General features: G+C 44.2%; 1 protein-coding gene across 1 annotated transcript in view; it reads left to right on the plus strand.

Annotated features, from left to right (window-relative positions):
- The window catches only part of LOC145408759 (1,5-anhydro-D-fructose reductase-like), a 104708-nt gene that overhangs the window by 57058 nt on the left and 22185 nt on the right, over positions 1-25465 (plus strand). The window lies entirely within an intron of this gene.

Here is a 25465-nt window from a genome sequence, read left to right on the forward strand (position 1 = left end):
ACGTGAAGGCGTCCATCACCAGTGTAGGGCTTAATCACATAAACATAATCGAGATAAAACATGCGAATTATTTTGAGTTATACTTCCAAGGCTTTGAACCTTGCACTGGTGGAATACGGCCTCCAACTGCACATAGTGATGCACCGTACCTGATAAACACCTCACCAGCTGATAACAACCTCTCCAGCTGATAACCATCTCACCAGCTGATAACCTCTCCAGCTGATAACCACCTCACCAGTTGATAACAACCTCACCAGCTGATAACCACCTCACCAGCTGATAACCACCTCTCCAGCTGATAACAACCTCTCCAGATGATAACAACCTCTCCAGCTGATAACAATCTCTCCAGCTGATAACCACCTCACCAGCTGATAACCACCTCACCAGCTGATAACCACCTCTCCAGCTGATAACAATCTCTCCAGCTGATAACCACCTCTCCAGCTGATAACCTTTCCGACTGATAAAAACCTTATCAACCTCCAGTGACAATAACGCTGACTCTAACCCCACCACATACTGTAACTGATAATATGCCACACCCACAATATGATTTCTAAAGATTCCAGTCCATCCCTATTCCCATTACATATTAACACTGATATACGCCACACTCGTCACGTGATTGTTAAAGGATGCGACTTGTCCGATGTGGCTCCAACCCCGACATGTACTATGCCCGATATAACCCACACACCCATAATGATGGTTGATATTTCCAGAGGCCAGAGATATAAGGTCTAGTGGGTTAGGGTGAACCTTTAACGCCTTCAGTACTGTGATCTAACTGCTGATATATTCTTGCTGCTCTCGGATGCTTTAATGAGGATTCGAGGGACTTTCTTTAAACGAAGGAGTGCTATATAGCAATCACTACTCATTTCACTGATTTAGAGCCCTCATAATTTGAATAGAATTATACCGCATGAAGTTTGTAGTAGTAGTAGTAGTAGCAGTAGTAGTAGTAGTAGTAGTAGTAGTAGTAGTAGTAGTAGTAGTAGTAGCAGCAGCAGCGCCGCTGCCGCGTTGGGCAGCAGTAGGCAGCAGTAGTAGCAGTAGCAGCAGCAGCAGCAGCAGCAGCAGCAGCAGCAGCAGCAGCAGCAGCAGCAGCAGCAGCAGCAGCAGCAGCAGCAGCAGCAGCAGCAGCAGCAGCAGCAGCAGCAGCAGCGGCGGCTGCGGCAGCTGCGGCTGCAGCTGCAGCAGCAGCAGCAGTGGTAGCAGCAACAGCAGCAGCGCTGCAGCAGCAGCAGCAGTAGCAGCAGCAGCAGTAGCAACAGCAGCTGCTGCTGCAGCCGCTGCTGCAGCAGCAGCAGCAGCAGCAGCAGCACCAGCAGCAGCAGCAGCTGCTGCTGCTGCTGCTGCTGCTGCCAAACAGCAGCAGCAGCAACAGCAGCAGCAGCAGCAGCAGCAGCAGCAGCAGTAGTAGTAGTAGTAGTAGTAGCAGTAGTAGTAGTAGTAGTGGTGGTAGCAATAATAGTAGTAGTAGTAGTAGTAGTAGAAGTAGTAGTAGTAATAGCAGCAGCAGCAGCAGCAGTAGCAGTTCAATTCAGTTCAATTCAATTCCTTTATTTTGTAGTACAGGACAGTACATAGCTGATGGCAATTGTGCCAGAGCAACAGCCCAAAAGTCGTTAGCATATAACTTTTACTTAAAATCAAAAACATCTGAATCACTCTCCCTATTTAAAATTGCTAGAAATCATGCAAAAGCTGTATTAAATCTAAATCAAACTTTCTTCAAAAGCAAGCATCAAAACTACTTAACAACCCTAATGACAATAGAATATTCTGGTCAACTCTTAATTCTTTCAATAATAACTTTAACAAGTCGTCTTCCATTCCCCCACTAAAATCTTCAGATGGCAATATTACAAATGACCCACGTGGGAAAGCAGATATCTTTGCTAGTACCTTTGCAAGAAACTCTACCATAGATGATACCAGCCAGAATGTCTTAGTGCTGGAACTTGATTCTCCCGAAATTGCCCAACTTAAAATACAGACAATATTCGTAAAATCCATCCTAGACAATTTACCTACTAACAAAGCTCCAGGCCCAGATGGAATTCCGCCAATTGTTTTGAAAAAGTGTTCCCCTGAACTTGCCTCTGTCCTAGCCAAATTATTCAGACTGTGCATACGTACTTCTTTATTCCCAAATTCATGGAAAGAAGCCAATATCCACCCAGTTCCGAAGAAAGGAAGTTCGTCTGACCCCTCCAATTACAGACCAATAGCTGTCACATCTTCTCTTGGTAAGGTATTTGAAACTTTAATTAATAAGCATATTGTTAAACATCTTGAATCCAACAACTTAATTAGTTATAGACAATACGGTTTTCGCCACGAAAGATCCACCATTGACATACTTAATCTCTTAACTCATACCATCCATCAATCAATTGATCTTTTTGGAGAAACTCATGCAGTAGCTCTTGATATCTCTAAAGCTTTCGACAGAGTATGGCATCGTTCCCTGCTGTCCAAACTCCCTTGCTATGGACTAACGTCTTTTGTTCCTTTGATTTCTTCTTATCTTAGTGACATGAAAATAAGAGTAAAAGTGGATGATGTATATTCGAATTTCCACTCAATTAACGCCGGCGTGCCGCAGGGATCAGTTCTGGCGCCAACCCTATTTCTGGTTCATATTAATGATCTCTTATCTGTCACTCACAATCCCGTTCACTCATATGCAGATGACTCAACACTACATAGTTCATTCACACTCAGACATCCATTTACAAAGTCTAATATCTCTACCTCTCAACTCAGTACAGCCATCTCCATAAATCAAGATCTATCTACAATCAGTGAATGGGGACAAAACAACCTTGTCTCTTTTAATGCTAGTAAAACTAAATATATACAGTTTACTAATAGACAGATATTGCCAGATTCGTACATTACCTTCAGTGCTACTAATATTCCCATCTCCAAAAGTATTGAAATTCTTGGTGTCTCACTTAACAGTGCCCTCAGCTGGACCTCTCATGTCAGATCACTTGCTAAAACCGCCTCAAAGAAACTTGGATTATTGTACAGAGTCCGTAACTTCTTCGCCGATGAGCAGTTAGCTATAATTTATAAGAGTCATGTGCGCTCTCAGCTTGAATATTGCTCACCCTTGTGGAATGGTTGTGGAGAGGTTGCATTAAGACAACTAGACAAAATTCAGAATAAAGCTGTTAGAATCATTAACAACCCTGCCATTACATATAAACTACCTCCCCTGCAAGTAACAAGGAATGTTGCCTCCCTTGCATTATTTTACAGATATTTTTTTGGCAAATGCTCAGACGAAGTTGCGTCCATTGTGCCACCTCTCCATGCCTTCCCTCGTGCTACACGGGCATCTGGTAGCGCTCATGACTGGAATGTCACTCAACCATATTGCAGAACTTCTGCCTATCGGAATTCTTTCATTCCCCCAACTGCATCTCTCTGGAACTCGCTTCCCCAGAGTTGTTTTCCTCCAAATTTCAACCCACAACTGTTCAAGTCTAACTGTTACAGATATTTTATGAATAGAGGACACCAGTAATCTGGTGTATGGATTTTTTTTTTTCCCCATTTGTTTTTCCTTCCTCCGTTCTATTATTAAAAAAAAAAAAAAAGCTGATATTAGTACATAATACACATATAATACATGGTGATTTGATATTCGGTACACACAGTCATGTATCGCATATGCTGTAGTTGTAACAATAGTTCTGGCCTGAGCCTCCGTAGCTGATTAGCAGGCACAGGAACCAGCAGTGACAGTAGCTGTTTGAACACAGCCAATTAAAAAGAAACTCTAAAACATATTTTGTTTACAGAAATAGATATAAAAATTAAAAAACTCTTTTAAAAATTAAAAGACTAGCTGGAGACTAAAAAAAATCTAAAAATATTCTTTTTGAATAAAATAAGACATTAAAAGACGAAAAGACTAAAAGGAAAATGTAAAATGAAACATTTGCATATAATATCTAGGTACATTAAAGAAGTATGTATAAACACACATGCATATACATACATACACATATATATACATACATACACACATACATATATGCATATACATACATACACATACACATACATACACATATGCACATACAATACATACATACACATACACAAATACACACACACACACACACACACAAATATATATATATATATATATATATATATATATATATATATATATATATATATATATATATAGATAGATAGATAGATAGATAGATAGATATGCATATACATACATACATACACCCATATATACATATACACATACACATACATACCGTATAAACACATACACACAAATTAGAAAGACATAAACATATACACATATACATATAAAAGTAGAGGAACTATTAAAAAATAATACTAAACAAAAAATAACAACCCACTGTAACTACGTATGAAAGATTACAGGCGTTCTCCTTTCTTCCTGACGCTGTACCCAAGTAATCCTTGCTTGTAAAATGTCCAGGGTGAGGTAGTAGTAGTAGTAGTAGTAGTAGTAGCAGCAGCAGCAGCAGCAACAGCAGCAGCAGTAGTAGTAGTAGTAGTAGTAATAGTAGTAGTAGTAGTAGTAGTAGTAGCAGCAGCAGCAGCAACAGCAGCAGCAGCAGTAGTAGTAGTAGTAGTAGTAGTAGTAGCAGCAGCAGAAGTTGTTGTTTTTGTTGTGGTTGTAGTAGTAGTAATGGTAGTAGTAGTTGTTGTTGTTGTTGTAGTGGTGGTGGTGGTAGTAGTAGTAGTAGTAGTAGTAGTAGTAACAGTAGTAGTAGTAGTAGTAACAGTAGTAGTAGTAGTAGTAGTAGTAGTAACAGTAGTAGTAGTAGTAGTAGTAGTAGTAGTAGTAGTAGCAATAGCAGCAGCAGCAGCAGCAGAAGTTGTTGTTTTTGTTGTAGTTGTAGTAGTAGTAGTAGTAGTAGTTGTTGTTGTTGTTGTAGTGGTAGTGGTAGTAGTAGTAGTAGTAGTAGTAGTAGTGGTGGTAGTAGTAGTAGTAGTAGTAGTAGTGGTAGTAGTAGTAGTAGTGGTGGTAGTAGTAGTAGTAGTAGTAGTAGTAGCAGCAGCAGCAGCAGCAGAAGTTGTTGTTGTGGTTGTAGTAGTAGTAATTATTGTTGTTGTTGTTGTAGTAGTAGTAGTAGCAGCAGCAGAAGTTATTGTTGTTTTGCTGTGGTTGTAGTAGTAGTAGTAGTAGTTGTTGTTGTTGTAGTGGTGGTAGTAGTAGTAGTAGTAGTTGTAGTAGTAGTTGCAGTAGTAGCAGTGGTATTATGTATTAGTGGTGGTAGTAGATGTTGTAGTAACAGAGTAGTATAATGGTAGTAGCAGTATTAGTAGTAGTTGTTGTTGTTGTGGTTGTAGTAGTAGTAGTACTAGTAGTAGTAGCAGTAGCTGTAGTAGTACAATAGTAGCAGTAGTACTAGTAGTAGTAGTAGAATCATCAGCCCCACCCCCTCTCCTGCCACCAAGAAATTGGAAGGTCATGGACTTGAAGCTACAACTTCAGAAAGGGAGCGGAGCTTGAAAAGACGAATGTCTACGCAGGGTATACTGTAGTAGTAGTCGTAGTCAGTGGCGTACCAAGGGGGAGGCATGCGGCCATGACCCCCCCTTTAGCAATATATATATATATATATATATATATATATATATATATATATATATATACCGGTATAAAACTGGGGTTTACTGGGAATGCTTCATTTGAAAAGGGTTGGACTCATTATGACAGTTTCTGAGTTCTTTGTTCGATTTGTTCGGGGTCTTATGCTTCATGCTCCGAAGTTTATGTTTAAAGTCTTTTAGCATTTTAGAGTCTGATCCACACTTTTTTGCATGGTCGTGGAGAGTGAGGTTGTGTGCTTCTGAGCTTCCTAGGGCTGCCCCACTGGCAATTTTTTTTTTTTTTTTTTTTTCACCCTTCTGGTGCTCATTAGGCTAGCTAGTTTTTCACTTTCCTACCCTCCCTGATAGCTAGGAACAGTAGATGTTTGTTCCATTATACTGAGATTACCTTTGCTTGCTGCACACGGAGGGTCTCCCCCACTGATCGCTCTGGGGCTTGAATTAGCACGGTCGGGCCTCCCTGGAGTGGTTTGAGAGGGCAATTTCAGCCTTAGGTGATTGGTCCCGGTGTGTTTTGTCCCTTGCTCGTTTTCCTCCTCCTTCCCACTTCCCTCGTTAGGGGGAAGTGATCACTATGCCGGACGCCCCTACCGCCTCCCCCCCCCCCTCGGGGGGGGGAGGCGGTCCTGACGAACCACAAACTGCCACACGGACTGACCATCCCCAGACTGAACGGCCCCAGACACGCACAACGGACATCCCTGTAAATAATGCCAAATTTGTCACCCTACATGCTCTCGGATCCACTCCCCTGAGCAGTCTCAATCCTTTTCTTATCAAGAGGGTGATTGATCACTGGGCGGGGGAAGTGGAACGAGTAAAAAAACTTGCCAATGGTGACCTCTTGATTAAAACTCTCAACTCGTCCCAGGTTCTTGACTTGATGAAACTGCGCAAGTTTCACTGCTACGATGTCGAGCCAAGGATCCCGCATGCCATGAATTCCTGCGAGGGTCTCATCACTTGCAGGGACCTCATGGTCATGGAAGAAGACGAGATCGTACGTGAACTTGCTCAGCAAGATGTGATTGAGGCCCGATTTATCACTCGTTTTGCGGAAGGCGTAAAGATTAAGACTGCAACGATCATCTTGACATTTGGCAGAGTGAATCTCCCAGCCCACATAATGTCAGGCCATATATCCCTAATCCTCTTCAGTGTTTGCGATGTCAATTATATGGACATAAGGATAAGACTTGTCGGGCTTCACAGTCAGTGTGTGGCAAATGTGCAACACAGGGTCACGATGCTGAACACTGCACATCAGAGACTGTCTGTTGCTTTCATTGCAAGGGTGCTCACTCCACTTCCTCTAGGGACTGTCCCAAGTGGATGGGGGAGAAAGAGGTATGTGTGGTGAAGGCAACAGAGGATATCTCCTTTTATGAAGCAAGGAAAAAGGTGAAGGAGTTGCATGCAACTCCCAAGCCGAATAGGTCCTAGGCTTCGGCGGTGATGTCCCGTCCAGTGATGTGCTCTGTTGAAACACAGACTGATCTTGAACCGTTTCCTCTTGCCACGCACTCTACCTTACCATCTCAGCCCCCTGTCCAGTCCAGCTCTCAACCTGACATACCCACTGCAACTTCCTATTCTTAGGCTGCTGCTGCCTCTCAGTCAGTAAAGCCTAAACAGAAGTCCGACAACTCTGTTAAGAGTAATATGACCACCCTTACGAAACAGTCACATCTTCGTGTCCTTCCTGTTCCTGGTCCAGCGAAGGAGAAAAGTTTTAGTTCTTCCTCGGGGGAGTCTGGGAACCTAGTTATTGATAATCAATGTATGGAGGTTTCCGTTAGTAAGCACCGGGATTGGTCCCCCGGTAACCACTCGCCTGGCGGCATAAAAAAGCTAAGCACACTGGCCCCTTTCGTAAATCTTAAACCGTCACATTCACTGTGATACAATGGAATTGTAGGACTCTTGGGAATAAATTCCACAACATAGCAATTTTGCTATCTATACACAGGCCAGACGTTGTTTGTTTACAGGAGACATGCCTGGTGGATCACCCTGATCCTCCCCAGTTCAAACACTACCATTCGTATGGAAGATATGATGGTCACAGAGTCGCCATATACACCCACAAATCACACCCACAAATGGAAGTGATTCTAAATTCTACTCTGGAAGCTGTTGCATGCAGAGTAAAATTTAATAACAATTATCTGTCTATTTGCTCTATCTACTGCCCTCCCCTTGGTCCCATTGATGATGATGTGTTCACTTCACTAACCCATCAACTTCCGGGTCATAAATTAATTTTAGGCAATTTTAATGCCCATCATTGTCAATGGGGAAGCTTGAGGAGTGATGGTAGGGGGGAGCAAGTAGCCAGCCCAATATTACAGTCAAACCTCTGTCTTCTAAACAATGGTAGAGCGACTAATGTAGATGACCGCATTGGCAACATATCATGTACAGATCTGTTCTTGTCATCTCTTGATATACACACTAACATCTCTTGGGACCCATATGACAACTCGATGGGTAGTGATCATTTTCCAATCTGCCTTTCTTACACACACGACGATTCTCGGCCTCCTCCACCACCTAGATTTAACTTTAAGAAAGCAGATTGGGGGTACTACTCACCGGTCGCCAGTCTAGATATATCGGGAGATAACATTGATGAGAAAGTTTTACACCTACAGACTTCCATTATACACGCAGCTGAGGCTGCTATTCCCAAGATCTACAATTCCAAACAAGCGTAGAGTTTCGTGGTGGACACCAGATTGCCGACAAACACTCAAAAAGCGCAATAGGAGATACAGGATTTTTGAGAAACAGCCAACAGAATCAAACTTTATTGCCTACAAAGCAGCTAAGGCTGAGGCAAGGAGGACAATTAAAGCGGCAAAACGGAGTAACTGGCGTAGTTTTGTGTCCATGGTGAATCGCTCCACCTCACTAAGTCAGGTTTGGTCCACCATAAATGTACTTAACAACAAGTACACCCAGTCACCAATCACCACACTTGAGGTGGCCAGGAATGTCATTGACGATCCTGTGGACATTGCCAATACTATCGCCGACCATTTTGCCCAGGTAAGCAGCTCAGCCAACCACGATCCTCACTTTCCTCACCATAAGCGTACGGCTGAGCTGCAAAACTTAGACTTTGCCACGGAAGACGGAGATACCAGCTACAACTCCAAATTTACATTCGATGAACTTCTCCTTGCCCTAAAATCCTGTAAAGGCTCCAGTCCCGATCCATCCACCATTATGTACGGTATGATCCAGCATCTTACTAAGGCCAACCTGAGTAAGCTGTTAGCGGTGTACAATGAGATTTGGGCATCTCGCACATTCCCAAACTGATGGCACTACGCGCACATCATACCGATACCTCGCAGAGACAGTCGCATTACGAGTCCCAGTTCATTTCAACCTATTGTGCTGACTGACTGTCTATGTAAGGTCTTTGAACGTATGGTTAATACGAGTAAAAGGTTACTTTTTGTTTTAGAGTCGAAGGGTGTGTTAAATAATCAACAGAGTGGATTCCATAAATACAAGTCTGCTCTGGATCATTTAGTGCACTGGAGCATTTCATAGCTGAGTCTTTTGCCAATCGCGAATTCATGATAGGAATTTTTCTGGATATTCATATGGCTTATGATATGACCTGGCGACATGGAATACTACGTAAACTCTACGCTTATGGTCTAAGAGGTAATTTGCCCATTTTCCTTCAGAACTTCCTTATTGACAGAACGTTTTCTGTCAGGTTACCCTGTAACGTAACTTCAGACATATTTGTCCAAGAGAACGGGGTACCACAAGAAAGTGTGCTTAGCCCTACTTTGTTCAGCGTTCCCATTAATGACATTCTGTCGTCTGCTTCCATCCCCAGGACACTTAGATACTCAGTCTATGCTGATGATTGTGCAATGTGGCACTCTTCCCGCAATGCACAATCCTCGGCACAGCAGATTCAACTGGCACTTGAATCTGTTCAGCGTTGGGCCGTGGAGTGGGGATTTAAATTTTTCGTCCCTAAGTGTGTCAGTGTTCTTTGTACTCGTAAACTTAACGTACCTCCTTTGCATTTAACTTTAGATAATCAGACGATCCTTTTCAAAATTCTGTCAGATTCCTGGATCTACATTTTGACAGTAGGCTCAGTTGCAGAATACACATTAATCATTTGCTTGCTTCTTGTAGAAAAGAAGTTAACGTCCTTAACCCTTTAACCGCGGGTGTCATCCCAGAATGACATTGCAAAAACTGGACCAAACCGCGGGTGTCATTCTTGAATGTTTGTCAATATTTTGAATACCGCGCGTTTTTTCCATGCGCCAATTGTTTCAAGGAAGAGTAGCTATTAAGTTCTTTCACTCCAGCCGACCCCCACCTCCCTCCTCCCCCCCGGGCCCCCACCTCCCACCCCCTGGGCCCCCCACCCCACCCCTGACCAAACACGCATCAGTATCTGTCCAGCTGTGTGAGTGACAACACTGCTGATGTGGCAGTGAAGTGCGGGCAATTACAGTGCCTTTTACCTGCCTCAGTGAACACAGAGTGGGTGTTTATCGTATGTGCAGTGTTCATATATGTTTATAGTATTACTATCAGAATGAGGTTGGCATTTGGTAATGGTGTGTGAGCGAAAAATAGTGATTACAACACCGCTGATGTGGCAGTGAAGTGCGGGCAATTACAGTGCCTTTTACCTGCCTCAGTGAACACAGAGTGGGTGTTTATCGTATGTGCAGTGTTCATATATGTTTATAGTATTATTATCAGAATGAGGTTGGCATTTGGTAATGGTGTGTGAGCGAAAAATAGTGATTTTAGATCGCTCACTTCTAATGGCACTGCCCATCCAGTGATAGTCAACAAAATCATGAAACCTACATCATTGCAAAGCCGAAGGTTAGTACTTTCTAATGGTACCTTATTTTTCGCTCTAGATTTATTCTGTGCAGAGTTCTAAAGGTTTAAAATTTGTTTACATTTTGGCTGGAACCTCCGCGGGAGAGGCCAGTCGGGGCAAAATAATGCCGTGGTTAAAGGGTTAAGTTTCTTTCTGGTAAATCGTGTGGAGCAGACAGAACGTCTTTATTGATGATGTATAAGCCCCTTATCCATTCTAAGCTTGACTATGGCTCACAGGTGTATGGGTCGGCATCGGATGCTGTCCTCCTTAGACTTCATGTGCGTCAGAACGTGTGCTTGTGCATATGTCTCGGAGCCCTTTGATGTACTCATGTGGAACGGTTAGAAGTGGAGGCTAATGTGCCTCCCCTCCATCTACGACATGACCACCTGTTATTTTCCTAGGTATCACCACCCACCGTAAATACTAACTTGGCCTTCTGACCTGTTGGATCCTCCTACAGTGGGAATACCTGCTGTATGCAGCCCTCAAGCCGGTGGCTGTGAGGCTTCACTTCATCTGTGAGGAGTTAGGGTACGACCTTTCTAATGGGGATCAGTTTGTAGCACCAAAAAAAGTGCCCTGGGAGTCACTTGCTACCACAGTTAACACTGACTGGCTCCTCATCGCAAAGTACAAGGCGCCGGAGGTGGAGATGCGACAGTTGTTCCGGATGATCCTCATTAGACACCTAGCATCGTTCCACTTGTACACCGATGGCTCTAAGTTGGATGAATGTGTCGGTGTGAATGTGTGGTCTACGGAGTGCCGCATCCGTTTTCGCTTGCCCCCCCTTACGTCTGTATTCAGTGCCGAATTATTTGCCATATATCAAGCTATAGACTTTGCTTTGCTTTCAGAGCATGACAGTTTTGTCATTTTTTGGACTCTAAGTCCACCCTTCAGGCAATTCATTCGTGTAGGACTAATTCACATGAGGTCCTGGGCCACATTATCAATAAGCTGCACACATGTGCTAAATCCTTCTCTCTGATCTGGGTGCCTGGTCATTGCGGTATTTACGGCAATAAGCAGGCTAACATACTAGCTAAATCAGCTGTAGAACTCGAGGAGACTTGGGACGTTCCTTGTGAGCTACAGTCTAGTCTCTCTTTCGGAAAGAAATCAATTAATCTTCTGTGGCAAAGTCAGTGGATCAACCTGGCAATTCCATCAGTCAAAAGGATCATGTGTGACTGGTCCAGTTCCTTCCAAGGAAACAGACGGGAGGAGGTCGTTTTAGCCTGCCTCCGCATGAATTCCACCCTTATAACACATACAGTATGTTATCATATATTAACAGACAATTTCCACCGCGATGTACCACATGTGATGCAGTGTTATCTATAAATCACATCGTTTTGTACTGCAGAAGGTATGCTGGGGAATGTACTTCTCTGGCTGCCTACTGTAGGACAAATGCACTCCCTTTCACATTTGATTCTGTCTTGGGTGATGGGGACGTTGGTGTGACTAATAAATTGATGACTTTCCTGAAAGAGACCAGACTGCCCAGAGAGTTGTGATTTATTATATGAACTTGGTTTGTGGTTTCCTTATTTATTATATCTCTCTCTCTCTTTTTTTTTTTTACAGAGATATTTTTTTTGTACTTTAATTAATAAGCACATTGTTAAACATCTCCAATCCAACAACTTAATTAGTGATAAACAATATGGTTTTCGCACGAAAGATCCACCATTGACATACTCAATCTCTTAACTCATACCATCCATCAATCAATTGATCTTTTTGGAGAAACTCATGCAGTAGCTCTTGATATCTCTAAAGCTCTCGACAGAGTATAGCACCGTTCCATACTGTCCAAACTCCCTTGCTATGGACTAACGTCTTTTGTTCCTTTAATTTCTTCATATCTTAGTGACAGGAAAATAAGTGTAAAAGTAGATGATGTAATAAAGTCTGGGCACAGGCAAGGGAAGGAGGAAGACAACCTCTTCGACTGCTGGTTTTATTCTCACTGCCTCGTTAATAAACAGCCAACCCTTTCATCAGGTCGGTTTGATAACTGACAGATTCGAACAAAGTTCGACACAGGATGAATTCTTTTCTTAAATATACATAAAATGGGATCAGCACCAACTTAACAGACATAGCATGACATAGACATAGCATGACAGACATAGCATGACAGACATAGCATGACATAGACATAGCATGACATAGACATAGCATGACACAGACATAGCATGACACAGACATAGCATGACACAGACATAGCATGACATAGACATAGCATGACATAGACATAGCATGACATAGACATAACACTCCCCCCTGATCTTCTAAAGATCACTATATTGGAACGGCCGTACTGGACGGCGCTCCCTAGAACCTCGACGGGGCAGTGGTCTCCCTGGACTATCTACTTCGTCTTCACTTGACGTATCACTTGACGTAGACTCATTCGATGGACCTCTCACATCGATTAGCAAATCATCTTCTGTTTCTGATTCAGGGCTTTCTTCAGCTAGTGAATCCTCTGGGGCAGTAGACAGCGATGTTGCCAGCCTTAGGTCACGCACATGACGAGGCATACCATCCACCTCGACGTTCTGGGCAGATTCAACTCGCGTTACTGTGCCCTCTGTGCTTCGAGAATCGCAGCGTCTGCTGGGATGCCGGATCCATACACGATCACCGACGCTGAAGCGATGTTGTTCTTCTACCGGCTGATCTTGCAGAGTTACTCCGTCGATACCCAGCAGTCTGACCTCGTATCTAAATATCTGGTTGGCAGGGGCAGATGAGGCATCATCACCTCGTGGCATAACGTTGTAGCGGTACACTGCTTCAGCTACGGAACAGCCTTTCTGTGCCAGTATAGTTTTCACGGTTCGATGATTTCTCTCTGATATTCCATTACCAGATGGAGCGTTGGCACACCGATACCTGATGACCATACCCCAACGCCTGGCGAACTCTTTGATCGTTGAGCTACGGAAGCTGGCAGCATTGTCAGTTAATAGCTCCTTAGGTGCTCCACGTTCATAAAACACAGACTCTAGCTGTTCAACAACACTGATGACATCTTGCCGCCTGAGTCTTTTCCAGATGGCATAACATGTTGGCCCGCAGTCGATGAGCGTCAGATAGTGCCGGTTTCTGACATGACAGACGTCCATGCTAACTCTGCTCCAGATCTCTGAAACCCCCAACTCCCCTTTCTTCCACTTCTCTGGTGCCGGATCAAAGGATTGACATTCTTGACAACTCTGAAGAACACTGTGAACCTGCTGCCTCTGAACCGTAGGATAGAGCCTTCTGCAGAAGTACAGTGTACGCTTGATGCCGGGATGCCCGCTGGTTTCATGAATGTTAACGATGTCCCTGTCTGAAACACTGGCAACAGCTGCACAGCTTGTCTGCCCGTTTGCTAGTGTCATCCACCTCTTCGGTACTCGTGTTAGCGCATCTGCTTTGTTTTCAGTAGAAGACACAAACTTTACTTCCAGACACAGATTATACTCGACGATGATAGATTTAAAAGTCTCTAGGCGCCTACGGATCAACATTTCACTGGAAGCTCTAGTCTTCAAACGAGATTTTCCCGAGAGAGCATCCGCGATCCAGTGGAACACAGTTCTTGAGTCAGTCATAAGAGTCAGCTGTTTCATCTTCCAGGAGATTGCAAGATTTATCCCCTTAATAACAGCGTCCAGCTCCGCAAGATTAATGTGAGAGCACTCGTCCCGTCGTAACCAACACGAGTCTTCAATAACTTCACCTTTCACCTCCAACACAGCTCCCAATGCGAGTGAACTTGCATCTACCCATAGTATAGCTTCGTCTCCCGCCACATCCCATCGTCCTCGGGCTGGGTCTGAGTTCTTCACCCGCTCCAACGTGTCCGCAAGCATCGAGTGCAAACTGAGGTCATGAATCTCGTCGTCCCACGTAGTCGTGACCTCATTGGCCCGTCTTTTAATGTACGACGCCGCCACTCGCAACCAGCCACAAACAGGAAGGTGACTCGTTAGCTGCCCGCAGAGTGAAAACACTGTCCGCCTAGTCAGCTTTTCAGGTAGCTTGCCAACGCCGTTATCTCGCTTCCAGACGAGACGATCGTGCTCCCCCCAGACTCTAATGCCCAGCACACGAGCTCCTTCAGACACAATCTCGGGAGGTTTGCAGAGCAGGCCGTGACGACTGAGGTGACATTCCACTTCTGCTGCACTCGCCACACTTTCGTCCACCAGAATATCGTCCAGGTATGGTGAAGTGGGGCGGTTTATCTTCTCGTCCATGCTCAACACACGACTCAGGACCTCCTTCAATACTAGTGGTACGATGTTCAGTCCAAAGCCCAGTCTAGTCAAACAGTAACGTCTCCTACAGAACACCACTGTCTGGGACAACCATAGCGATCTGTGAACGTGTATCTGTAGATAAGCCTTGCGCAAGTCAATGAGAGCGACCCTCTGTCCACGCCTGTGCCACTCCCGTATCTTCTCAGTGCAGACGTCCGCTTCAGCTGTGTGCAAATTAAGTTGGGCATTCAACTCACGAAAATCAAGGACAGGGCGTACTTTTTTCTTGTTTTGCTGCACGACAGCCATCAGAGGGATAGTTCCTTTCACAGGGCCATGTATACTCTCGTTGTATGGAACCAGCCATCCGTCCTTAATCCATTCACACAGTTCATTTTCATATTCTTTTCGAGCTTCATTCGGCACCCTGTATTCAGAGACAGTATTCAGTAGTCGTGGAGGCTCTGAGTTATCACGCCAGTTCCACAACACTGTCCACTTTTTAGCTGCACTGTCATATGTTACTTCAAAATCCCTCTCGACAATATTTCGTTGTATGGTAGGTACTGTCACGGCTGAAGCCTGCACTTCCTCAATACCAAATCGCACTTTGTCCGGTGAATGCACTGTCACTCCCTGCAGGGCTTCAACACTGTTCATGCCCAGAATAAAGTCAAAATTAAGCAGCTTGGAAGGCACTACAATCACATTCAAAGACACGGACACTCCTGACAATAGCTGGACTGTTACCACACCTGTTCCCATACACATATAAAGCTCACCGCTTACTGTCCTCACACTGATATTTCCTTTGGTCCAGCGAGAGCACATGGAAACGTGTGCAATACTCTGAGTACAGCCGGTGTCTACCAGGGCATCACAGTTCTTTCCATCAACAACCAAGCGAGTCACTGGTAAAGCGCCTCTCACTGACGGTCTGGAGAGGAGGCTGGCGCTGGTCCCACCTCTCCTGATCCATTTCCCGAAGGGCATGAGGTAGCGATGTGGCCTCGTCCCTCGCATCTGAAGCAGCGCACATTACCTCGCCCACCTCTACCTCTGCGCACACTGCGTCCAGCCTGGCAGTCACGAGCGTAGTGGTTCGGCTGGTTACAGGAATGGCAGCGCACACTACCAACACCAACTAATGCAGGAACCACTGTGTGCTGTCTGGAGCCGGCTGGTTGTGCTGATGCCCCATCATCGAGGTAATTATCAGCTAGAACAGCTCAAGCACGGTTCAGAAGTTGGTTAATATCCATAGTTTCCATGCGTGAACCAGCTCTCAGAATGTGGCGAACAGCTTCTGGAAGACCAGCTAAAAAAGCACAACATAGACCGGCGTCGGTCATTCCTCCAAATCGTGTAGCCAGGTGGCGCAGGTCAGCCAAGTACACGTCAACAGACTCGCCATCACGCAGCCTACGGTCCACAAACTGCTCATAGGCAACAAACTTGTCTGCAGCAAATGCCGAGGTGAGTGCATCCTTTATGGTGTCGAAGTTCCCCTTGTCTACGCTGCTGAGCTGCTGATAAACAAAGAAAGCCCCGCCTGTGAGTCGCAGTGGCACAATGGTGTGTAGATCAGAAATCCCTCGTAGCTGACAAACCAGCTCCAGCTTTTCGATCCACTCTACCACCGAGTGCGAAGTACCGTCAAATTCCGGGATCAGACGAAGTTCCGTCGTAAGGCTGTCTCCTCGGGCTGAGGTTGACGATGCCGGTTTGCCACTATCACTTCCGTCCATCATAAGTTGCGAGAGAATGCCTAGATAGCTTGTAATAAAGTCTGGGCACAGGCAAGGGAAGGAGGAAGACAACCTCTTCGACTGCTGGTTTTATTCTCACTGCCTCGTTAATAAACAGCCAACCCTTTCATCAGGTCGGTTTGATAACTGACAGATTCGAACAAAGTTCGACACAGGATGAATTCTTTTCTTAAATATACATAAAATGGGATCAGCAACAACTTAACAGAGATAGCATGACATAGACATAGCATGACAGACATAGCATGACAGACATAGCATGATATAGACATAGCATGACATAGACATAGCATGACATAGACATAGCATGACACAGACATAGCATGACACAGATATAGCATGACACAGACATAGCATGACAGACATAGCATGACATAGACATAGCATGACATAGACATAACAGATGTATATTCCAATTTCCACTCAATTAACGCCGGCATGCCGCAGGGATCAGTTCTGGCGCCAACCCTATTTCTGGTTCATTTTAATGATCTCTTATCTGTCACCCACAATCCCATCCACTCATACTCAGATGACTCAACACTACATAGTTCATTCACACTCAGACATCCATTTACAAAGTCTAATATCTCTACCTCTCAACTCAGTACAGCCATCTCCATAAATCAAGATCTAGCTACAATCAGTGAGTGGGGACAAAACAACCTTGTCTCTTTTAATGCTAGTAAAGCTAAATATATACAGTTTACTAATAGACAGATATTGCCAGATTCGTACATTACTTTCAGTGCTACTAATATTCCCATCTCCAAAAGTATTGAAATTCTTGGTGTCTCACTTAACAGTGCCCTCAGCTGGACCTCTCATGTCAGATCACTTGCTAAAACTGCCTCAAAGAAACTTAGATTATTGTAGAGTCCGTAACTTCTTCGCCGATGAGCAGTTAGCTATAATTTATAAGTCATGTGCACTCTCAGCTTGAATATTGCTCACCCTTGTGGAATGGTTGTGGAGAGGTTGCATTAAGACAACTAGACAAAATTCAGAACAAAGCTGTTAGAATCATTAACAACCCTGCCATTACATATAAACTACCTCCCCTGCAAGTAAGAAGGAATGTTGCCTCCCTGGCATTATTTTACAGATATTTTTTTGGCAAATACTCTGACGAAGTTGCGTCCATGGTGCCACCTCTCCATGCCTTCCCTCGCGCTACACGGGCATCTGGTAGCGCTCATGGCTGGAATGTCACTCAGCCATATTGCAGAACTTCTGCCTATCAGAATTCTTTGATTCCCCGAACTGCATCTCTCTGGAACTTGCTTCCCCAGAGATGTTTCCCTCCAAATTTCAACTCACAACTGTTCAAGTCTAACTGTTACAGATATTTTATGAACGGAGAACACCAGTAATCTGGTGTATGGATTATTTTTTTTTTTACTCATTTGTTTTTCCTTCCTCTGTTGTGTTATTTATATAAAAAAAATCAATACACTTTTATATATTTGTGAATCGCAGGAGGAGGTTACATTTATATAAATGTGTATTTTTTTTCTTTTGTTCAGGACCAATAAATTTATAATTGTTCCCTTTATGTATTTTTTACATAAATTTGATAATTATTTGATTATTTTGCGGTAGTATAGTTATGAGTCTACATGTGATGTATAGATGGAAGTATTTGTCCTAGTACTATCCATGTATATTGATGTATTTTTTATTACTTATTGTGTTTCATAATCATGAATAATAACTTAATATTGGTATGACATAGATGCAAATATTTCATATTATTATTCTGACTTTCATAATTATTGATTCTTGCTGGCCTAATGCCCCTTCAGGGTGATGGCCATTAAAAAAAAAAGAAAAAAAAGATAGATCCTGGTTGTATCTGGGTAAACATCTACTTGTGTTTCTTGCTAAGTAAAGCCTTATGAAAGAAGGTACTTTTAAAGTCGACCTTATGACAATTTACTTAGCAAAGAAATTCTTTTATTCACTGCCGACACCGAGACCAAATTACTGAAGATGGAGAAATTGCTACGACCTGAACGTTTTAACCTAACTCCAGATACTACCCCTGCTTAGTGGAAACATTGGTTTTGTACCTTCACTAATTTTCTCGAGTCCGTGAGCTCAAGCTCTTTTTTAACTACGTGTCCCCTTCAGTCTATACTCATATTGCTGATTGCAAGACCTACACTCAAGGTATTGAGGTACTGAAGGCTGTTTATGTGAAACCTACAAACGTCATCTTTGCTCGGCATCAGCTCTCTACACGGAAACAGCTACCCAGTGAATCCATTGACCAGTTTCTACAGTCGCTGAAGCTGTTATTCTAGGAATCTGAGTTTAAGGCTGTGACTGCTGATACTTATACCCAGGAAGCCATCCGTGATGCTTTTATCTCTGGTCTCACTTCACCTATGATTCGTCAGCGACTCTTGGAGAAAGAATTCCTAACTCTACATGAAGCTGTGCAGCTTGCTTGAAGTTTGGAGATGGGTCAGAGGGATGCTCAAGTATATATTATTCCTCATCTCCATGTAAACTACTCGGCTACAATGGACGCCTCGACTTGTCCTAATGAAGTTAATTCGTCCTGTCCCAGCTTAGAAGCTGCTGAATATATAGGGACAGCTGCTGCCTCGAAACCCTCATGTTTTTTCTGTGGTCGGTCCCGTCACCCTCAAGCTCAATGTCCTGCTCGGACCGTTGTATGCTACAAATGTGGTAAGAGGGGTCATTTTGTCAATGTGTGTAAATCTTGGAGGGACAGAGAGGACAGGGCGAAGCGTTAGTCTGTAGCTACCATTTTGGCTACTATACCAACTGCTTCTACTCCACCCAACGTATCTACTGCACCTACTCCACCCTGTGGCTCTGCTGCAACTATGGACCCGGTTATAGATGATGCTGGTTCCTCCAAACAACCATGCTATGCTAGTGAGTCCGTACCTACCATTTTGGCTACTATACCTACTGCTTCTACTCCACCCAACTGATCGACTGCACCTACTCCACCCTGTGGCCCTTCTGCTGCAACTACGGACCCGGTTAAAGAGGATGCTGCTTCCTTCAAACAACCATGCTGTTCTACTGTTTCTGTAAGGGTTAATAATGTCAATATGTATGCTCTGATTGATAATGGTAGTGATTCTAGTTTTATGCAAGCTGAGGTAGCTTAACAACTGGGCCTGAACATTACCTCTTCTAGGGCAACCGTAACTATGGCATTTTTATCTCTATCCTCAGATACCGTGGGGCATTGTACTGCTAACCTTAATGTACTTGGAAATGAGTATTCAAAATCTAAATTCTGTCCTTCCTCATCTGTGTGCTAAAGTAATTCTAGAAAAAGACTTTATGAAGATGCATAAATCAGTTGAATTTGACCTTCATGGACCTACACCTAAGCTAACAGTTTGTGGAGTTGCTTGTATGTCCTTGGATCCTCCTTCCCTGTTCCCTAACTTGACCTCTAATTGTAAGCCCGTCTCAACTCAACCTCGTAGGTTCTTTAAGTCTGAGGAGGATTTCATTCACGAGGAAGTTCAGCCCTTGCTTCGTGAAGGGATAATTGAGAAGAGCCAGTATCCCTGGAGAGCTCAGGTTTTAGTAACCAGGGATGAACGCCATAAGTGCCGCATGGCAGTTGACTATTCTAGGACTATAAATCGTTTTACACTACTAGACGCTTTCCCAATTCCTCGCATTAAGGACTTGGTCCATAAAATGGCAAGGTATAGGGTGTTCAGCAAGCTTGATCTTAAAAGTGCTTATTACCAGGTTCCCCTCAGGGATGAGAAAATGTACACTGTTTTTGAGGCTGATGGGCAATTATTTTACATTAGGATCCCATTTGGTCTGACTAATGTGGTGGCTGCTTTCCAGTGTGTGATTTCTACTTTGATTGCTGATAATAACCTGGAAGCCACTTATGCTTATATTGATGATGTTATAATCTGTGGATTTGGGCAAAAGGATCATGATCGTAATCTTGAGAGCTTCATGGAAGTTGCTTCTAAATATAATCTTACTTTGAATGAGACCAAATGCCAGTACAACTTGACTCAAATAAACTACCTTGGATACTGTATATTTAATGGAACTCTATGCCCTGACCCTGAACGTCTCTCTCCCCTGAGGAACTTGCCTGTCCCTTCAGATTCTGCCCCCCTCAAGCGTGCTTTGGGCCTCTTCTCATAGTATTCACTTTGGATTCCCAATTATTCTAGTCGTATTCTACCTCTCTTAAACTCAAAGTCTTTTCCCTTGCACTGCCATGGAACTCCGTGCTTCAACTCCTTGAAAGACGAGATTTGCAAAGCGTCTCTGGATGCATTTGATGAAACTTTGCCTTAACAGGTTGAGACTGATGCTTCTGCTACTTCTTTGGCTGCCACTCTTTCTCGGCAGGGGCGTCCGGTAGCTTTCTTCTTGAGGACCTTGACTAGCTCTGAAAGGCTCCAGTCTGCCGTGGAAAGAGAAGCTACTGCTATCATTGAAGTAGTATGTAGGTGACTGATCAGCAGGCAGTATCTTTCATGTTCAACTCTCGTCACTCGTCCAAAATTAAGAATGACAAGATCTTGCGGTGGCGGCTGGAACTCTCTGAATACCTGTATGATATCAAATATCGACCCGGAGTTGAGAATATTCCATGTGATACTCTTTCCCGTGTTTGCAGTGCCACCTCTAATTCTCGCTTTGTTTCCCTTGAAGAGATCCACAGATCTCTTTGTCATCCTGGTGTCACTTGACTATACCACTTTGTGAGGGCTAAAAATCTGGCTTACTCAGTAGAGGATGTGAAAAGAGTTTGTTCACAATGCTCTGTCTGTTCTGTCTGTTCTGAACTGAAACCTATGTTTTTCAGACCACCCTCATCTCATCTCATTCATGCTATGCATTCCTTCGACTGTACCTCTATTGATTTTATAGGTCCTAAGCCTTTCTCTACTCGCAACAAATATCCTCTGGTTATGGTAGATGAATACTCTAGATTTCCTTTTGCATTTCCTTGTCCAGACATGTCTGCTCAGACTGTAATAACTTGTCTTCTGAAACTGTTTTCTCTGTTTGGTTGCCCTTCCTCTATCCACTCTGACAGGGGACTGCAGTTTGTATCCAAGGAAATTTCTAGTTTTCTCATGGAACAAGGTGTAGCTATAACTCATTCCACCCCCTATCATCCTCAGGGTAATGGTCAGTGCGAGAGGGAGAATGGGACATATGGAGAGCTGTGCGTTTGGCTCTTAGATCCCGCAGTCTTCCAGAGACTCACTGGGAACTAGTACTAGACAGCGTTCTTCATTCTATCAGGTCTCTTCTTTGCACTGCCACTAATCAAACCTCTCATGAAACACTATTTACTTACCCCAGGAAATCCTGTAATGGTTACTCTCTATCAACCTGACTTTCTGCCCCTGGGCCTGTGCTCCTGCGCGAGTTTGTCCACCAGTCTAAGTCTGATCCTCTGGTGGAGCCTGTCGACCTTGTGAACGCCACCCCTCACTATGCCCGGGTCCGCTATCCTGATGGGAGGGAAACTACTATCTCCACGAGGGACCTGGCACCTTCCCCTAAGGCTCTGGTTCCTTCTGAAGAGTCTCTACCCCCACTGCCTGATTAGCCTTCAGAGAACCAACCTACTGCCCAGGGTTCGTCTGACTGTGCCAGAAGTCCAAACATCAACGGAGTATGATTATCTCTCTCCCCAACAGGCTTCCCTGGTTCCCGACGAACAGCCTACTTCTAGTGTGCCAGAACCTGTTCGTCATTCTACCAGAATATAAAAACCTGTAGATAGGCATACTTACTACCAATTAGATTTGTAGACAAAATTTTTTGAATATATAATTGTGAAAATAGATTTAATTATTGAACTGAGTTGTATTAAATAATTGCTTGGGACTTTATTAGATGGGGTGAATGTGGTATAAAACAGGGGTTTACGGGGAATGCTTCTTTTCATTAAGGTTGGACTCAATATGACTGTTTCTGAGTTCTTTGTTCGATTTCATTGGGGTCTTATGCTTCGTGTCCCGAAGCTTATGTTTAAATTCTTGTAGCCTTGTAGAGTCAGATAGATCCCACTTTTTTGCATGGTCGCGGAGAGTGTGGACGTGTTTTCTAGCTCTCCTCTAGCATAGGGCTGCCTCATCGTCATTAGCTTTTGTTTTTTTCAGCCACTAGGGTGTTTTTTAAATAAAGTTAGGCTAGATAGTACTCATTTTCCTCCTCTCCCTGTTAGAGACACAATAGGTGTTTGTGTCTTATTCTGAGTTTACCTTTGCTTATCGCCCACGGAGGGTCCCCCCCACTGATCGCTCTGGGGCGTGAATTGACACGGTCGAGCCTCCCTGGAGTGGTTTGAGAGGGCAACCTCAGACATAGGTGTTTGGTCCCAGGTTGATTGTCCCTTGGTCGTTTTCTCTCCTCCTTCCCACTTCCCCCGTTAGGGGAGAGTGGTACTATGTCGGACGCCCCTACTGCCTCCCCCCCCTTCAAACACATCCCAGGTTAAAGACTTAATGAAACTGCGTAACTTCCATGAATATGATGTCGAGCCGAGGATCCCGTATTCCATTATTCCTGCAAAGGTGTTATCACCTGCAAGGATCTCATGGTTATGGAAGAGAACGAGATCATACGGGAACTTGCTCAGCAGGACATAATCGGTGCCCAGTTTATTGCTAGTTATTCCGAAGGCATGAGGACGAAGACTGCTACTATTGTCTTGACTTTTGGCAAAGTTTCACTCCCGGACCATGTCAAAATTGGCGACGAATTGTTGATGTAAGGTCTTATATCCCCAATCCACTTCTTTGCTTCAGGTGTCAATTATATGGGCACGGTGACAAGACTTGTCGGGCTTCCCAGTCAGTGTGTGGCAAATGTGCAACACAGGGACATGATGCTGAACACCGCACGTCGGAGACGGTACATTGTTTTCACTGTAAGGGTGCACACTCCACTTCCTCGAGGGATTGTCTCAAGTGGAAGGAGGAGGAGGTCTGGTAGTGAAAGCAACTGCGGGCATTTCCTACTACAAAGCTAGGAAAAAGGTGAAGGAGTTGCAAGCAACTCCCACGCCGAATAGGTCCTATGCTTCGGCAGTAATGTCTCGTCCCATGATGTGCTCTGTTGAAACACAGACTGACCTTGAACCGGTTCCTCTTGCCTCACACTCTACCTCTCCATCTCAGCCTCTTGTCCAATCCAACTCTCAAACTGACATCCCCACTGCAACTTCCTATTCTCAGGCTGCTGCTGCCTCTCAGTCAGTAAAGCCTAAACAGAAGTTTGACAACTCTAGTAAGAGTAATATGACCACCCTTTAAAAACAGCCACGACCTCATGTCCTTCCTGCTCCTTGTCCAGCGAGGGAAAAAAATTTTAGTTCTTCCTCGGGGAGCTCTGGGAGCCTAGTTATTGATGATCAATGTATGGAGGTTTCCATTAGTAAGCACCGGGATAGGTACCCCGGTAGCCACTCGCCTGGCAGCGGGGGGTATAAAAAAGCTAAGCACACTGGCCCCTTTCGTAAATCTTAAACCGCCACATTCACTGTGTTACAATGGAATTGTAGGACTCTTGGGAATAAATTCCACAATATAGCAATTTTGCTATCTATACACAGGCCAGACGTTGTTTGTTTACAGGAGATGCGCTTGGTGGATCACCCAGATCCTCCACAGCTCAAACACTACCATTCGTATAGAAGATATGATGGTCACGGAGTCGCCATATACACCCACAAATCACACCCACAAACGGAAGTGATTCTAAGTTCTACTCTGAAAGCTGTCGCGTGCAGAGTAAAATTTAATAACACGTATCTGTCTATTTGCTCTATCTACTGTCCTCCCCTTGGTCCCATTGATGGTGAAGCTTTCATTTCACTAACCCATCAACTTCCGGGTCATAACTTAATTTTAGGCGATTTTAACGCCCATCACTGTCAATGGGGAAACTTGAGGAGTGATGGTAGGGGGGAGCAAGTAGCCGACTTCATACTGCAGTCAAATCTCTGTCTTCTAAACAATGGTAGAGCGACTCGTGTAGATGACCGCACTGGTAACATGTCATGCATAGATCTGTCCTTGTCATCTCCCGATGTACACACTAACATCTCTTGGGACCCATATGATGACTCGATGGGTAGCGATCATTTTCCAATCTGCCTTTCTTATACATGCGACGATTCTCGGCCTCCTCCACCACCTAAATTTAACTTTAAGAAAGCAGATTGGGGGTACTACTCACGGGTCGCCAATCTAGATATATCGGGAGATAACATTGACGAGAAAGTTTCACACCTACAGACTTCCATTATACACGCAGCTGAGGCTGCTATTCCCAAGATCTACAATTCCAAACAAGCGTAGAGTTTCATGGTGGACACCAGATTGCCGACAAATACTCAAAAAGCGCAATAGGAGATACAGGATTTTTGAGAAACAGCCAACAGAATCAAACTTTATTGCCTACAATGCAGCTAAGGCTGAGGCAAGGAGGACAATTAAAGTGGCAAAACGGAGTAACTGGCGTAGTTTTGTGTCCATGGTGAATCGCTCCACCACACTAAGGCAGGTCTGGTCCACCATAAATGTACTAAACAACAAGTACACCCGGTCACCAATCACCACACTTGAGGTGGCCGGGAATGTCATTGACGATCCCGTGCATATTGCCAATACTATCGCCGACCATTTTGCCCAGGTAAGCAGCTCAGCCAACTATGATCCTCGTTTTCGCCACCATAAGCGTATGGCTGAGCTGCAAAACTTAGACTTTGCCACGGAAGACGGAGAGACCAGCTACAACTACGAATTTACGTTAGATGAACTTCTCCTTGCCCTTAAATCCTGTAAAGGCTCCAGTCCCGGTCCATCCACCATTACGTATGGTATGATCCAGCATCTTACTCA

The sequence above is a fragment of the Coenobita brevimanus genome, chromosome 78, assembly GCF_032717465.1.
Source record: "Coenobita brevimanus isolate Jiangsu-jjx chromosome 78, ASM3271746v2, whole genome shotgun sequence".
Classification (NCBI taxonomy): Eukaryota; Metazoa; Arthropoda; class Malacostraca; order Decapoda; family Coenobitidae; genus Coenobita; species Coenobita brevimanus.